General features: G+C 40.7%; 1 protein-coding gene across 7 annotated transcripts in view; it reads left to right on the top strand.

The window, feature by feature from the left end:
- The window catches only part of RGMB (repulsive guidance molecule BMP co-receptor b), a 43,298-nt gene that overhangs the window by 19,306 nt on the left and 10,489 nt on the right, over positions 1–13,503 (top strand). For 3 of the 7 annotated variants that reach the window (XR_014186289.1, XR_014186291.1, XR_014186294.1), the window contains 3 exons: positions 5–77; positions 6,061–6,157; positions 8,563–9,592. The gene's annotated coding sequence lies outside the window, so the exon portion shown is untranslated. Of the gene's footprint in view, positions 1–4; positions 78–673; positions 1,792–3,623; positions 3,685–6,060; positions 6,158–8,562; positions 9,593–13,503 lie in introns of those variants that run through there. The other 4 variants (XR_014186292.1, XR_014186293.1, XR_014186290.1 and 1 more) reach the window with 4 other exon arrangements.

Here is a 13,503-nt window from a genome sequence, read left to right as displayed (position 1 = left end):
TTAGGCTGTCATTTGCGTGTCCCATGCTGCCATTACCATACAAGTTTTTTTTACAGAAAGCAGAACAGTTCCAGCAGGTGAGATTGCCAAATCCTTTAAATACCCTACAGCCAAATTATTAATGTATTTGACTAGAAAGTAAGAGATCTGTGTTGGACTCTCCACTCCAAATTATGTGAAGGAGATGTTTAAATAAAGGTTTCCTGCCTTCTCAGGCTACTGTAATAATCATTATCCTACAGGGTTTATCAGCTTTTATCTGGCATTGATGGATGAAAGTGCAAGGTGCCTTGTAGCTGAGAACTCTGGTAGAGGCAGGCCCTACCTCTGAGCTGGAGTTGCCAAGTCAAGTCCTATGAGAATTTTACCCCAGTAGTTCTTACTGGATAGCTAAAGGCTACAACCCCTGCAGTAGATCCTGACAGGTCTTACTTGCTCAAAGGTATCTCATTCTCAAAAAGTCTGACTAGATGGCAGTGCAGCCCAAATGCATGCATGGTATGCTTCTTAGCACCACAGTGCCTGAACAAGCAGTCCAGTGTATGACTTAAGTGATTTTAAAAGCTAGCTCACTCCTGAAATCATTGCCAATGCCTGTAACATCCTCAATACAAATATGTCCATATCTAGTTACATCTGATTAAATCATTTAACTTGGCCTCTATTTTCTAAGAACCCCAGGCACCTGATCAAGCAGCTGTCCTTTCTCAGAACAAATAGCTTTTTTGCACCACTCTGCTTGGAAGCATATGAGACCTGCCTTCAAAGACTGCTTGGAATTGAAACTCATACTTTCTATAGGTGGGGAAGCGTCTCCTGCCAGAGGAATGATGTTTTCTCTAACCTGTCTCTCTTATAGATAGACCAAGAGTGGCAAACCCTCTTGGTGGCTAGGGCAAGTTAAAAAGTAATGTACATCACTGTCTGTGGTGCCATCTCTAATCCCTTTGTCCTGGCCTTGATGCCGTGCTGGGGGTTTGGTATGACCTGCTTTTATATAGTCCTTTGTTTTTCAGGTGCTGCCAATCATCTCTTCCTGGTTTGCTTAAAATGTGATGAACTAATTCTCTGTAAAATAAGTAATTTGATAATAAGCTATGAGAGATAGGTGATAACAGAATAGACTTCTTGAAAAATGTAATTTGGTTTGTGCTTTTAAAATTATTTTTATTTATTAATTTTATAACACTTCAGCATTTTTAAATCCTTTAAAAAAGCCCTGGTAATTATACTGTGGCTTGCACAAGTAGCATTTGTGATTCTTTGGAATGCCACCATTTTAGAATACATATATATATATATATATATTTTTAATGTGCACATAAAAAAGTCAGAAGTCTCACCTCTTCTTGCAAATGATATGGCCTTTATGTATGCTAAAGAGATCAATAAATAGTCTCACTGAGAAATCAGATACAGATATTCCTCTATAATAATTGGTGAAAAATAATTTCTGATGTAACTATGTCTATGGCAATCACAGTCGTCTGCCCTCTTCTTGCAACTAGTTGAAGCTCCTCAGTCAAAAAATACTGAGTATTTCAGTGATAACTGAGTCCTTGAAAGTTTTCCATGAGTAGACATGCATGTTCACTGACATAAATGCTAACTTTGTCAGCAGATCTTCAGCTAACCTTTGTAAGACTGTGGATTACTTTTTGTCTTTTTCTAGATACATTATTTTTTCTTGTCAACCTGTTCAGAAAACCTAGTAATTCTGATATGGCTCTTTGACTGAAACAGAGGATCCTTACAAATGGAAATGCTTTCTGCTTCTGGCTTCAGACTCTGGTAAAAAGTCTAACTTCACAATTATGAAAAAACTGCCAAATAGAACTTTTTTCAAAAAAGCTTTATGATATTGTTCCTTCATTGTGTGATGCGAACATAAATATATAGTGGAATCTCTGGTTCTGCACATATCAGAGGATTTTGCTTTTGCTTAGTTCTTCACTGTCTCAGAGCAAACAGCTGCCATCAGCTGCAGTGCATTGCATGATCTTCCTCAACACTTCTTGCTATTCAGTTTCCACAGGAAAGATCCATTTCATTCAGTCAGAGATGTGAACTGAAGCATGACAAGAGGGAGGGGGAAATAAGGATGTTCACTTCCAAAGTTAAAACCTTATCAGTTCTTTCAATATTAAGAAAAGATCCCAGTAGTGCTAGCAATTATCCTTGAAATAAAAATGTAATATCTCGCTGAGTAAAAAATGAAACCCAAAACCTGCAACCCAGCAATCTAAAAGCAGTTCATTTGTAAGTGAATGAGGTAGTCTAATGACAAGAAGAAAAAAAAAAAAAAAGGCCCAGTTTCAGTTTTGCTCAGGGGATATTTTTACTGGATATTTAAACTACCAGTAGTTAAGTGACCACTGGTGGGGTAATTGCCTTAAACACAGAGCTGCTAACTGCACTTTGATTATGGGCAATAAAGTTTACCTGATAATAATTAATGAAACTTCTCCAGATAACAATTCAAGAGTTCGTTGTTTGTTTCTTTTTATTTTGCTAAAGATTAAGTGTGCCTGTGGCTCAGTATGTATGTGGTCTGCTTGATTTTTTTTTTTTAATTTTTTTATTTTTTTTTTAGTCTCAGGATATTATTTTCTAATGTGCCAATGACTTCATTTGGTGGTATAGACCATCTAAGACAATTAGGCATTTCTCCACCTTGAATGAAGCACATATCCGCTGCCAGTCCTTTTCACCTCTGTTCTTTATCCACAGAATAAGCATTGAGTCTAACCTACTCATAAAGGGTGGATACAGTTCTTCCATTCATAATTTATTTTGTCCTTACACATAACATTGAATATAGGAATAAGAGTATTGTTTATCAGCTTTGGCTGGCGCACTGCATCCCTGAATCTCGAGGAAACTCTTTCCCCTGCCTGTGCCCTCCAAAGCTTTGTTTCAAGCTCATAGCGCTTGCCATTAACTGCATTTTTCCATAAAGGATCAAAACATTTCTCATAACTTCCTTACATTGAGTGCCCTGTGCTAGCAAGGAAGAAGCAGTGGAGGTGAAGTTACTAATTCATCTCTAGGTTTTCAGCAGTGTCCTCCCACTCTGACACCCACAAATCTAGTTCAAGCAAGCAGGTATGCAGCCCACAAGAAAAAAAACCTGTTTTTCATTGTGTAATTAACAGAGATTTGTGTTCTCATTTTCCTATACTTAGAGATTTTTCTACCTTGACTGAAGAAATTCGCAGCGTAGCCTTCTACACATAGATAATACCTATCGCAGTTCTGGGATTATGTCAGGAAAAGTCTTGCCAAAGAGATCTGGCAATCTAGGGGCAAATGAAAATGTCTACAAAATTGAACCCCGAGGGAAGACATGTATAGAAGTGTGTATCCTCTTGGATATAGGCAGAAGGTAGCACTGAGCTGCTCAGACCTTTGATGCCAGGAGGTAGTGTGGGCATATGATCAGAAGCAGAAATTTAGAAAGGAAGTAAATTTTAATATAGGAAATTGAGGTCCTTCAGGTACTACTGGATTATGCAACAGGTGTATGCAGGCTCTGAGGACTGCAGTATTGAATCTAGATGTCTGAATTATTCAGTGGTTAAAGGCTTTAATCCCTGTAAATTAACAAGCTCCCATTTTTGCAGATGATCCAAACCCATGAGACCTGATGTGCTGTATCCCGGGATACTGAGGGATCTGGCAGAGGTAGTTTGCTAAGCTGCTCTCTGTTGTATTTGAAAAGTCATGGCAGTCATGTAACATCCCTAGTGGCTACATGCTATAATGAATGCATGTAGAGAGGCACCCAGTCATGATGATTTTACAGAGAGGTTGTGAGAGCTTTCACAAGCATGCAGTCCTCTCTTCACATCCTTATTTGTGTGCCTATACTTGGGGTGGGCCCCCTTCCACCCATTTTGCTGGCTTTGAGATCTCTCCAGTCCACATCACCCTGTGCCCTTTGCTTGTTAGTCCAGGCCACAACTTCCTCTCTTGATTGTGGATCAAAGTCTCCCTCCCTTGCTGTTTCTAGTTTAAAGCTCTTCTCACCAGTTTGACCAGACTTGACAAACCTGACAAGATGTTTGGTCACAGTCAGGTGAGACCATTTAGCAGTCTGTGATCCTCAAAATGGCCTGGCAGTCATAAAAGCTGAAATCCTGTGATTGATATGAGCTGCAGGTTGTTGACCTGCAGGATCTATCCACTTCTCCTTAAGTTCTGCAGGTGGGGCAGAATACCCTCCCAGGACTCACAGCCACCAGTTTCCAGTCTTTGTCCTCTTGGGAGTTTTCATTTCTCATACACGTATGCACGGACTGCCTGTTTCCTGAGGCAGAGCAGGAACTCAGGATTTTGAAGCTATAGCATCTCAGAGAAACTGACATATTCCTTATTGCTGTTGGGAGACACGATTAAGCAAGGTCAGGCAGAGGTTAGCAATGGTGAGAAGCACTGCCCTAGACTTTTAAGATCCGTGGACTGCTGGAAGAATTTTTGTTTGCCCTTTGTCTGTTTCGCTCTTTTTCAAGAACCCTAAGGGTTGCACAGTGCTATCATGCTGTTATCCAAATCTGTAATGAAAGGTTCACTTTCTTTATCCCTCAGATGAGACATTGATTTTAAACATCTTCTCTTAGATTCTGTGATGCTTTGCTTCTCTGTTCTCATCCCTTCTTCTGATGCTTTAATCTTTCCTCGAGATATACATTTCAGACAAAAAAGTACATCAGAAATAGCCATCATGACCTCCTTATATTTTTGCTGTAGTGGTCATTTTAGAATCTGATTGTTCTTTCAGTGGGAAAATAAGTCAGGGCTGACTTCACAGTCTATAAAGATCTGAGACTAATCATGCCCACTGTCTAGTTCTAAAATTTTCAGTTTGGAATACAAGAAGGTTGCTCCATTTTGGAACTTAAAGTGCCATGAACATATATATTTACATAATAATTAGGTTTGAAGAAAATACACAGACCATAGGAAGCAAGAAGATCTCATATGTCAAATCAAACTACTCACAAAGCTGAAAATAAATATAAATAATCTTATGATTCATTGTCAAATATTTAACATCTAATTTATAGTTGAACATTCCTGATGTTTCAAAAAATGAAATAATATTAAAAACATTTGGGGTACTGTGTTCTTTGAAATTACTGACAGTTCCTGGTAAGTTTAGAGAAATCAGTATTTACTGTTCACGTGCAAATATTAGTAAGGAGATTTCTTTTACCTGTTTAGGCATTAAGTTTTCACAGGCATGCAGTATTAAGTGGAGACCGTGCACTGTGTTTTCCAAGGGAAGCGTTTCAGCCACTCACTTGCTGTTTAACATAGCCAGAAGTGCATTGCCCTCAAGTGGCTCAGACTGCTGCTCTGAATATTTGGCAAGAGATGGAGCATTCCCATCGCACGTTTGTCTTCTCAAGATGAAATATGAAACCCTAATTATAAAAATGTGTCTCTATCATATCAGAAAATTGAATAGCAGAGTAAAGGAGAAAAGAAAGTATATCCAGTTACAAAGACTACATTGTTTAAAGTGAATTTACAAAACAAAATGAAGCTGAACTTAGTAAATAAACATCTTGCACTTCAAGCAGTACTTTATGATTAGCAAATAGTGCAGTACTTTCTGCTCACTCATAAAAGCCTCTCCCTATTTCCAGTTTCTAAAATCATGTTGAAAGGCAAAAACAAAATGGGTTACTATCTAAAAAATGGTGATAGGAAACATACAAGCAACCATTTGTAGTAGCTGCCATGGGGCTGGTGTTGTATTTGAAGGGCAGAAGTAATCATGAAGAAGTAGTGAGGGTAATTTATTAGAACCTGTCTTTTCACGCATGTTCCACTTAATCAGCTGCATTCAGTATGTACAGTAAATTGTTCTATTTGATCATTTTTACTGAAGTGACAGAAAAAAATATTTTTAATGTAATACAGAATATTTTGTGCAAATGGAGAGTACCTCACTGACTTATTAAAATTCTTAATTGGTAACCCAGAAGATAGCAATGCCTAAAGGCGCTGGTACTGTGGCAGGTCTTTGCTTATTTGTTCCCTGATGTGACACAGATGGAATAGCCATGAAAACACTGGAATTGGTACAAAAAGGACAGACACACATCCCTACATCTTGTGGAAAGCACCAGTCTGACAAGATCTACCCAAGGTGGGGTGTGTGCAAAAGCTTTTCAATGTTTCTGTGCTATTCCTCTGCTTTCCTTAGAGGGAAGGAAAGCTATGTCTGCATTAACAAATCATGCAGTGCAGTAGGAGTGGGTTTCCAGAGGGAAAAAAAAAAAAAAACAAAAAGAAAAAACCCGAAAAAACAGTTGTGGAGTCAACATCCACACCCCACACCTTTGGGGAGGGGGGGTTATATCAGTCAAGCTTTGGCTGCTGTGGTCGGGGTGTGAGGAGAGTGTCTTCCCCTTTGGCTTAATCTGAAATACCCAGCTGTGTGCAGAGAGAAACTGCTCTATAGCAGAACTGCCAAGAGTGGAAGGCATCAGGAAATACACTTCAAAAATCCAGTCATTAGTCAGCCTAAAATCCTGTTGTAGATGGGGTTTTTGCCTAGTATTTAATGTTTTCTGGAGGCTTATGTACATCCACAATGTATCCAGCATCAGGCATCTGCTTAAAATGAGAACACTGAAGAACTCAAACCTTCTAGGCCAATGTAGTAAAAGTTCTGAGTTTCTGAAAGGAGTGAGGCAGAAATGACAACAGGTATTTGGGACAAGAGGAGCTGAAACATATACTAAAACCAGCCAACCAACCAACAACAACAACAACAAAAATAAAAATTAAAAAAAAAAAAAAAAATCAAGGCATTTCTTCCTTACTAGGCTCCTCAAAAGACTATCTCCACTAGCAGAACTCCCTTTTACATATGACTAAATGGATTTCCTGTTATCCAAAATCTCAGGCTCCATAGAATCTGAAGCATCCAAATCTAGCTGGTCAAATGGTTATTAAATAAAGAATTTTAATTACTGACATGTAGGTGCTATAGCTATTTACTCCCTCTGCCCCCCCACTTATGATTCTTAAAGATGTTGGAGTTGAGGAATCAGTTATGACAGAGTGAATAACTTTCCGTACCTCCACCTATCTGCTATTTGGGTGGCAAGGCGTGGACATTGACAGAAGATGTTTTGTGTTTTCTTTAAGTAGCTGTAACTACAGGACTGTCTCAATTCCCTGTTTTACTCATGCTCCCAAGAAGCATGCATGGAGGGGCAGGCCAGGAGAGCCAGGTGCTGCTGACCGCCACAGAGACACATGTGCTCTTTCATCCTCAGCTGTGTGCTGTCATTCTGTGTGTGACTATGGAGCAACTGCTTTCACAGCTGACTGAAATTCAGATTTATTCATTCATTCATTCATTCATTCATTCATTCATTCATTCATTCATTCATTTATTTATTTATTTACTGTTTCTGTGGAACAGTTATTTCAGGGCCAGTCTTCCAACCCAGGTGCCTGCCTTGCAGATAGGTTCAGTGTTTTACCAACATAAAAAGATTAAAGATTTGATGCCTCACAGATTTACATCGCTGTCACACTCCTAAATGCAGATGGAAGATATCCTGAAGTAGTCATCCACAGCGTATGGTGAGACAACGAACTACTTTGAGAAAATGCTGTACACAGATGATGCCAACTACATAGCCCAAAGGTTGCTTATTATGTCATTCTGTGTAATTTTGGCATCCGGAAATACCAGGGTATTTATATTTGTGACACCAACATGGCAAGTAAGCTGAATATGTTTAGTTTTAACATTATGTTTAACCCAGTCACCAATCTCTACAACAGAAGGGAAGAGAGAACCAAGGGAAGGTTGCAGCTGTTCCACATTTTCTCTCTCAGAGGTACAGGCTCTGTCTCGCTCATGATCCTGATGAGCACTTTTGTTCAAAAAAATTAGAGAAGAAGCAATTTCGTCTGTGAGTTCCTACCATAAAATTACCATAAAATGTTGAAGGAACTTCTAAAACCTGGGTGAAGGTTTCAAAAGCAAGCATTCCATTTAATGACTGACATGCATCACTCAGGCATCTCAGGGGATAGCTCCGCCTAGTGAGGGCCCTGAACAATTCCCAGACACAGGTTATATTCTCCCAGATGGTACATATTCGTTACATTTCCAGGAAATCCTTTGCATATGCATTACATTTGTTATTTGGCTTGTAACCTGCTTGCGCTGGTGTCACCACCTGATCTTCTGAGAGCAAGCACATTGTCTCCTACCGTTCTGCTTATCTTAACAGATACTTTTCTTGTGACTTAAAGCCTAATAAGTGCCTAAAACCTAACATCTGTGGACCTTATTAACTTATTTTATTAGTAATTGCTGATTTTAGATATCAAGAGAAACAGGACAACATCTGTACCCAGTTAATTTACTACATTTGTGAACTGATGTGTAACTCTGAATGTGCCTCCCTCACTATGCCTGCTTTCAACTTCCTCGTTTTGTTTCTCATATCTGCTGAGTATTTTGTTTTTAGGAGCCAATGAAAAGACCTGGTTTAGCGATCAGAATTCCCACATGCTATTTTTCAGATGAATGAGCTTGTCTCCCAGGTTGCCCCAACAGGAACACCTGCTACCAGCTGTGCTGGCCAACCTGCTGCAACTGGAGATACCTGGTGGGCTCAGGAACGACACAGAAGAAAAAATCCTAGGCCAAGAGATGAGTCAATACTGATGGCTGAAAGAAGGTGCTAGGGAATAAACAAACACCGAATAAACTGTAGTATTTGGAACCACCAGGTGAGGTTAAAATAAAATACTTTAAAGAATTTTAGTGTTCACACACATTAGTACTAACTGATTTGTGTTTTATGTCCTCGTATTATGCTGGAATAACACCAACTCATCTCGTAAAACATATTTTAAAGTGTCTGCAGTACTAAGTGGAGTGCATCACTGCACCTGAGAAGAAACAATATTTTTTATTCTGTGATCATACACTGAATAGTGATAAAAGAAATACTGAATTTACTTCATGTGCGTTCTGGAGTGTGCTCTCTTCATGTACTCTCTGCAATGGATGAGGTTGGCTTCCCTAGAAAAAGTGGATTGGGACTCTGAAAATCACATAATGAGAATTGCATAGGGAGGTCTGAATGAAGATTCTGCAAGAAAACTTACTTCTGGAATCTCCTAACTTTTAAGTGATTTGTTTTGCAACTGTGTGAATGTCAAGTCTTTCCTACATTTATGGAAAAAAAAATTGAAAATACTATAATCTAAAATAGTCTTGCCTCAGTTATGAATGTTTGCAGTGTATCTATTGAAACAGTCCATCTGTTTATTCTTTTTGGTAGTATACTACAAACTCATATATTAAGCCTTTAGGTTGTGAAAGGAAAAAATTACTCACAACTAACTACTTTGAGAAAATGCTGTCCACAGATGATGCCAGCTACATAGCCCAAAGGCTATGGAAGTGAATTTCACATTAATAATGACAACATCTTTTTTGTAATTATGGAGACATAGGCTGTGGTTCTAATAACAAGGTCTGTTTAAAGTTTTATACTTGAATGACATGTTCTCCCTATTAATAATTTTCCACCAAATTACAAGAGTGATCCTTAAGAACAGATGGAATATTGAAAAAATAGAAACTGAGTGATTTATGAGTAAATTGATGCTATAAGATACATCATACATCCTTGGTTTAAGTACTGTAACTTGAAAGAATGGAAATTCTTTAAACTTCACACATTCTCCCATTGTGTCTGTGTGAGAGAGCAACTAGGGTTGTTTTTTTTCCCCACACAGTCATGATTATGGAGTTTCTCTAGAATTTTAAAACTGCAGCAGTGCAGTCGTCTGGGCTTGTCTTAGACTGCATTCTTGAGCTTCACAAAGGTAACTGTTCAAAGAGATATACATACTTGCAGACTGTAATAACTGGGCATACTGTGCCTTTCAGATACTTGGTATTCTAGTGTGCTGGCCATATTCTTGTCTAAGAGTAAATATTATTCATCTTATAATGCATTCACTTAATTAAAACAGAATGGGGAAGGCTGCACTATCACAGGTAACACACCAGATAGAATGGGAGTTTATACTTCAAAAAACTTGACCGCAATGTGCTGGAATATGGAGGACTTACAGGGTGATCTTTTAGCTCACAGACATAAAGTGCACTGTCAGCAAGTTTGCTGATGACACCAAGCTGGGAGGAGTGGCTGACACACCAGAAGGCTGTGCTGCCGTCCAGTGAGACCTGGACAGGCTGGAGAGTTGGGAGGGAAAAATTTAATGAAATATAACAGGGGAAAGTGTAGAGTCTTGCATTTGGGCAGGAACAACACCAGGTTCCAGTATAAGTTGTGGAATGACCTATTAGAGAGCAGTGTAGGGGAAAGGGACCTGAGGGTCCTGGTGGACAACAGGATGACCATGAGCCAGCACTGTGCCCTTGTGGCCAGGAAGGCCAATGGCATCCTGGGGTGTAATTACAAGGGGGGTGGTTAGTAGGTCCAGAGAGGTTCTCCTTCCCCTCTACTCTGCCCTGGTGAGACCACATCTGGAATATTGTGTCCAGTTCTGGGCCCCTCAGTTCAAGAAGGACAGGGAACTGCTGGAGAGAGTCCAGCGCAGAGCAATGAAGATGATTAAGGGAGTGGAGCACCTCCCTTATGAAGAAAGGCTGAGGGAGCTGGGTCTCTTTAGCTTGGAGGAGACTGGGGGGTGACCTCATTGATGTTTATAAATATGTAAACGGTGTCAGGGGGATGGAGCCAGGCTGTTCTCGGTGACAACCAATGGTAGGACAAGGGGTAATGGGTTCAAACTGGAACACAAAAGGTTTCACTTAAATTTGAGAATAAACTTCTTCTCAGTAAGGGTAACAGAACACTGGAACAGACTGCCCAGGGAGGTTGGGGAGTCTTCTCTTCTGGAGACGTTCAAAACCCACCTGGACACATTCCTGTGTAACGTCATCCCCTGCTCCGGCGAGGGGATTGGACTAGATGATCTTTTGAGGTCCCTTCCAGTCCCTGACATTCTGCAGTTCTGTGACATGTATTCCAAACATCTCTCTTTAGGCACTAGCTAGAGACTGTCCTAGTACAATACACTGAAAAGAATGTAGTTCTAAAGCACCAAACCAGAGAATGTGGTGCTTCATGTGCATTTTCTTTTTTGTTAAAGCTCATGGAGTATTTCCTGCCCATATTTCCCTTCAGCATTATGGTTAATGAATATCTGGATCCTAACTCCAGATGTATTTAGAATTTGACATGACTTATTGAACCCTTAATACCTGGAGAAGGTAAGGGTAATTTCCAGCCCTGTTTACTTTCACCTCAGGATAAAGACTGGATTAGACCATACCCTTCTAGATTTGATAGTTTTGATAGACTTCAGTGAGGTAGAATGACAGTTTTCTGTCTGAGATATTTTAAAACTGATCTGCCTATTCTGGATAGAGAAGCCATCTGCAAATTTCGTTACAGGAAAAATATCATCAACCTCCCCCCCCAAAAAAATCTAATTTAGTTAAAAATTTAGGACAGAAAGCTCGCTCTCATATGAACAGCTTTTCAAATAGTACCAAAAAGAGGTGGAACAGTTGCTTCCAGACAAAAGAACTGAAAGGCATTTAAGGCAGTGGACTTCGGACAGTTTTATTATTAATGCTCAGTGCCATGGTATTTGTGTGTGTTGCTTAGTCATCAACTACATTTTGCATTTCCAAAATTCACAAGACATAATTATGATGCTAATAGACAAAGATAGTTTCACAGAATATATTCTTAAGTATCCCAGAAACTTATAGGATTAATTTTCACTTAAAATAATTATCACAGTATCACAGTATGTTTGGGATTGGAAGGGACCTCAAAAGATCATCTAGTCCAATCCCCCTGCTGGAGCAGGAACACCTAGGTGAGGTCGCACAGGAACGTGTCCAGGCGGGTTTTGAATGTCTCCAGAGAAGGAGACTCCACAACCTCCCTGGGCAGCCTGTTCCAGTGTCTGTCACCCTCACTGAGAAGAAGTTTTTTTCTCAAATTTAAGTGGAACCTCTTGTGTTCCAGCTTGATCTCATTACCCCTTGTCCTATCATTGTTTGCCACCGAGAAGAGCCTGGCTCCATCCTCATGGCACTCACCCTTTATATATTTGTAAACATTAATAAGGTCACCCCTCAGTCTCCTCTTCTCCAAACTAAAGAGACGCAGCTCCCTCAGCCTTTCTTCATAAGGGAGGTGCTCCACTCCCTTAATCACCTTTGTTGCCCTATGCTGGACCCTCTCCAGCAGTTCCCTGTCCTTCTTGAACTGAGGGGCCCAGAACTGGACACAATATTCTAGATGAGGTCTCACCAGGGCAGAGTAGAGGGGAAGGAGGACCTATCTCGATCTACTAAGCACCCCCCTTGTAATACACCCCAGGATGCCATTGGCCTTCCTGGCCACAAGGGCACAGTGCTGGCTCATGGTCATCCTGTTGTCTACCAGGACTCCCAGGTCCCTTTCCCCTACACTGCTCTCTAATATGTAATTTCCCAACCTATACTGGAACCTGGGGTTGTTCCTGCCCAGATGCAGGACTCTACACTTTCCATTGTTAAATTTCATCAGGTTATTCCCCGCCCAACTCTCCAGCCTGTCCAGGTCCCGCTGGATGGCAGCACAGCCTTCTGGTGTGTCAGCCACTCCTCCCAGCTTGGTGTCATCAGCAAACTTGCTGACAGTGCACTCTATTCCCTCGTCTAAATCGTTAATGAATATATTGAATAATACTGGCCCCAATACTGACCCCTGAGGCACTCCACTAGATACTGGCCTCCAACTAGACTCCGCACCATTGACTACCACTCTCTGGCTTCTCTCCTTAAGCCAGTTTGCAACCCACCTCACTACTCTATTGTCTAGACCTCACCTCCTCAACTTAGCTGTGAGGATGCTGTGGGAGACTGTGTCAAAGGCTTTACTGAAGTCAAGGTAGACGACATTCACCGCTCTGCCATCATCCATCCACCTTGTTACATTCTCATAAAAGGCTATGAGCTTGGTCAAGCATGACTTACCCTTGGTAAAGCCATGCTGACTGCCCCTAATAACCCTCTTATCCTTGATATGCCTTGAGATGGCACCAAGGATAAGCTGTTCCATTACTTTCCCAGTGACAGAAGTGAGGCTGACCGGTCTATAATTACCTGGGTCCTCCTTCTTGCCCTTTTTGAAGACTGGAGTGACATTTGCTTTTCTCCAGTCCTCGGGCACCTCTCCCGTTTCCCAAGACTTGGCAAAGATGATGGAGAGCGGTCCAGCAATGACTTCAGCCAGCTCCCTCAGCACCTGCGGATGCATCTCATTTGGACCCATGGATTTGTGGATGTCCAGACTATTTAATTGCTCCCTAACCCAGTCCTCATCGACTAAAGCAAACTCCTCCATTGACCTGGATTCATCCGGGGTCTCAGGGGTACAGGGCTCCCCAGGACAGCCTCCGGCAGAGTAGACAGAGACA

Source organism: Streptopelia decaocto, assembly GCF_964273445.1.
Source record: "Streptopelia decaocto genome assembly, chromosome: Z".
Classification (NCBI taxonomy): Eukaryota; Metazoa; Chordata; class Aves; order Columbiformes; family Columbidae; genus Streptopelia; species Streptopelia decaocto.
Note: the sequence above shows the minus strand (reverse complement) of the source record. Positions and strands in the feature narration are given on the sequence as shown.